Source organism: Rhopalosiphum padi, chromosome 1 (genome assembly GCF_020882245.1).
Source record: "Rhopalosiphum padi isolate XX-2018 chromosome 1, ASM2088224v1, whole genome shotgun sequence".
Classification (NCBI taxonomy): Eukaryota; Metazoa; Arthropoda; class Insecta; order Hemiptera; family Aphididae; genus Rhopalosiphum; species Rhopalosiphum padi.
Genome location: NC_083597.1, coordinates 87537323 through 87541601, shown reverse-complemented (window position 1 = coordinate 87541601; position 4279 = coordinate 87537323). Strand labels below are relative to the sequence as shown.

Below are 4279 nucleotides of genomic sequence, written 5' to 3'. Positions count from 1 at the left end.
CGAAAACCACTGTGTACCGTCTAGGAGGGTTTCTTTAGTTTCTCATATCGCATCCGGTGAAACATATTGTGTTGCCGCGGGTCCGGTGCCCCGCTGACGTCCGTGTTCTTAGCTCGAAACAACATCGTTACTCACCCCGTGCCAAAGTCTCCGGTGTCTCCGCCGTAACGAGTCAGCGTCTGATGCATATCACGCGGGTCGGAATCGTTGCCCGCGCCCGTACCGCTAGCCGAGCCGTCGAATGCGGTCGATGGCGTCGGCTACCGAATTGGCGGATTCCGTGTGTCCGCGAGAGTGGCCGGAAAACGTGCTCGGATGACTTACCGCCGTGCGCCGTCCGCTGCGGCCGATGTCTGTGGACGTCGTCTCATCGCGCGCACCAGTACACACTACAAACGCAAAGCGGCGCGTTTTACCCGCTTCCGCTCGGACGCCAAACGCCTTCTACGCGGAAGTGGATTGACGTCGATCGCTTTTGCGTGCGGATCAAGCTCACCTGCCAGAACACCGACCGCGTGGGGCACCGGAACGTAGTCCGCGTCGTCGACGTCGACGAGTGACAGCAGTTGGTAGTTTTCTAAGTTGATCTACTTCACTGCCTTCAATCGCCGGCGACGTCGAACGGATGCTCTCCTGTCTGATCGTTACTCGTACCCGACAGTACGATATTTGATGTATTACTCGTTCGAAAGCCGTCCGTTTTTCGGGTCCACCGCCGTTGCACTTCCGCGTACAGAAGAATCCCGTCAACGCCGATTCCACGACGGGTGCCAAGTGCACGGGGACACCGCCGCCGCCGTCCCCGATTACGCCGAAATCGTTTTCGTGTAAGTCGAAGAGGGCTTCACCGATATTGTTTATATTATCTGCCATTGCTATTATATTGATGTGACTGATTTGAATAAAAATATAATATGATAAACTACGATCGGACTATTGAAATATTTGAAATGCAAATTAAATCGAAACATAATATTTCGAGCTAACCAGACGGCTAGGCGACGTGTATTACAGCGGGATGGAAGGATTTTACGAACAACACTATTTTACATTATTATTAGACATTATGATATTATTATTAGGGTTTTTCCATTACGTTATTGACGACTCGTTGGTGACTATTACGACTAAATATAATATATAAATATATAATGGTTCAGCGGAGTCGCCCGACCGGTCGCTGACCGTAGACGCTCGAATTCAACACTCGTTCCAGACTTTCAGTGTTTCACATTTTTGTATGATCATCACCAATCACGTTAATTATAATATTTTTTGCGTAGAGCACACTCAGTACTCAGTAGTCCAGACAGTCCAATAGTGTGTTCAATCTTCAGACACCAGTGTTGTACCTACTGTTGTGTTAAATAGTGCACTTAAATATAATGATATTATGATGTCTACGAAGCAAATACCGAAGTAACGTAAAGTAAGTTGAAATAATAAAAAAAGAAAGACCGCCAAAGAAGTTCATAATCTGATTATAGTAATTTTGAAAGTATACCTACTATTTTTATATCTAAAAAATTAGGTAGGTATTCATTTATTTTAATTAGATTAGATTGTAGTTAATCAGGTAACACTCATCTCCAAAAAATTTAAAAAAAATATGTCCCAATAACATTTATTGAATTGCTGGTGAAGAGTTCGGATGATGAATTGGATTATAAACTAGCATCTGTTACACCACCAGTACAAATTGCAGCTAGTTCCTCAGTATCATCATTCATACTTAATGAAGACATACACAAGGTAATAAACATTGCATTTTTAGTGTTTAAAGCACTGCAATAATTCAATTTTAATAAGTTAAAAAATAAAATTTTTTTTTTTTTTTTTACTATAGCTTCAAGTTAAATAAAATATTATGTTTTAGTATAATATGAAATATCATTATATCAATTGGAACATTTCTATTTGATGAGTGATGACTTGTATGACTTGGAAGAATTGTCTTTACACAACAACGGATTAGTATTAATAGAATGCTACAATGTAGACTGGGATGGGCTGGTCATGTGTGGAGATCCGGAGGCCCCATAGGATTAGCCACAGGCTGGAAGCCGGACACAAGAAGGCCGAGAGGACGACCCAGGCAGCGGTGGAAAGACAGGATTACAAAAGATGCATCGAGACTGGGAGTGAATAACGGAAAAGAACTGGCTCAAGATAGAGATAGATAGAGGCAAGTGGTTGTTGCGGCAATGGACCTAAATGGCCCGTAAAAAGCTAGAAAAGAAAAAGAAAAGAAACAATGTATCGGTGCATTATACAATGAACCGTAATGCGTAAAAGGTCATAAAATGAAATTAACACGCGAAGAAGCATCCCTTGACAAGTTAAATGCAGAGAAAAACAAAATAAAAAAAAATTATAAGTTTAGGTAAATATTAAAACTAAATTAAACTATTACATAATATACCTATAAATTTAAATTTATAATATATTACCATGAAAATAATTTAATCAAATCTTTTTCACTTTAATAACGAAAATTAATATTTAATTAGTAGTAGGCAACACCTCATGTTTAAACTACTAATGAAATACAGTAATACAAATTTTATGAACCATTTATTCTTCTTTATATTATACCTTTTGTAGTACAACTTACTGGCGAGTACAGTTACACTTCAAAATTGTGTTGTATTTTATCTGATTCACCTTAATTTTTTAATTTACTTCTTTTTTATATTATTTTAAACTTTTTACAAATGTTATTTATTATTACTTTATTACCATAAAGACTGCTGGTATAAATCAGATATTTTGGTTTTTTATTATTATTCACTTTTTAAATGAGTTAATGAGCATTTTTAATTTACACATAACTTGCTAAAAAATTGAACTATCGTAAAAAACCGACATAAAAACACAGGTAATGTTTTTACCATTAAGTTTCATAATAAGTTGATTCACTCTAATTTTCAAACTAACAGAGCTAAATTTGATCTGCCGACTGCTGAGCGTACATTTGTTATATTACGTACTTGTAAGATGGAGACAACACTTTTAAGAACTGATGAGTCCTTCAGAAGTAAAAAAGATGAGGATTACCATAAAGGTAATAGTCCTTTATTTCTGTTACCAATCAATAGCATCAATACAGTTGTATTAGATCACACGGGTATTGCATAATGTATGCCTAGGTGTAGTTAAAAAATTAATTGAATTTTGGGTGGAAGGTAATAAACAAGTAAGATTGAAAAAAGATAATATAAATAATGAGTTAAAAAAATTAAGACTTTATACGTACTATCTAAAATATGTCTTTTACCCAGGGCGATAAATGAGATTTAACATTTTAATGCCACAGAACTTGGAACTTTTTTGACATGCGACGCTTGAAAAAAAAAGAAGCCACCCAGTAGCAGCACTTTATAACAGAAGTTAGTTTAATTTATAGTTATTAATTTTGGTTTAGATCACGACACCATCTTCTCTTTAATCTACGCGGAGGATTGCCAGGAATGGTGTCAGAGTTTAGTGCTGATATTAAGGGATTAGGGTGGTTGGTTAGTCGTAAACGAAATCGTTAGGTATAGTAGCCTTGCAGTTTCATCTACTGTGTTAACTCTTAGGTCGGTATGTAGAGTGTGGTTTGAGACATAGAATGGAGAATTTGTAATTACGCGAAGAGTTATGGACTGAAAGGTTTGGATTTTGTTTATATTGGATTTTTTGGCAGCTCCCCATAACTGGAAGCCATATGTCCAAACAGGCATCAATAGAGTTTTATATAAAAGTAGTTTAGTTTTTAAGTTGAGTTTTGAGTGTTTGCCGATTAAGTAAGAGAGGGATTTACGTCTAGAGTTTAAGAGAACTCGTTTGCTTTTAATGTGGTCTGCCCAGGTTAGACGTTGGTCCAGAATTAGGCCTAAATATCGAGAGCTAGTAACTTTTGGGATGACAAGACCATTTAAAGTGATAGGTGGTACAGCTCCTTGTTTTAAGGTAAAGGTTAAATGAGACGATTTAGTGTGATTAATTTTTATTTTCCATTTTGTGTACCAGGACGACATGTGATCTAAATGAGTTTGTAGGTTATAACCAACAGTTAGAGGGTTTTCATGTGAGGTGTAAATAATTTTATCGTCCGCGAAATCCGCAACAGAAGTATGATGTATTATGGGTTGGTCTGCCGAGTATAGGTTAAACAGAATGGGAGATGAAATGGCACCTTGGGGAACTCCCGCTGCTAATGGGGCTAAAGTTTAAATTTCACAGCCTACCTTTGTTGTGAAGTAACGGTTTTCGACGTAAGATTTAAAGAATAAGT

At 37.5% G+C, this 4279-nt stretch overlaps 1 long non-coding RNA gene across 2 annotated transcripts; it reads left to right on the top strand.

The window, feature by feature from the left end:
* Nucleotides 1–244: 244 nt before the first annotated feature.
* On the top strand, nt 245–2125 carry LOC132932224 (uncharacterized). 2 transcript variants are annotated; one of them, XR_009662832.1, is made up of 3 exons: nt 245–1429; nt 1569–1752; nt 1877–2125. It is a non-coding gene; the product is annotated as an uncharacterized LOC132932224 (long non-coding RNA). The 2 variants fall into 2 exon arrangements; XR_009662831.1 differs by having other exon boundaries at nt 1645–1752; nt 1877–2124.
* Nucleotides 2126–4279: the final 2154 nt, after the last annotated feature.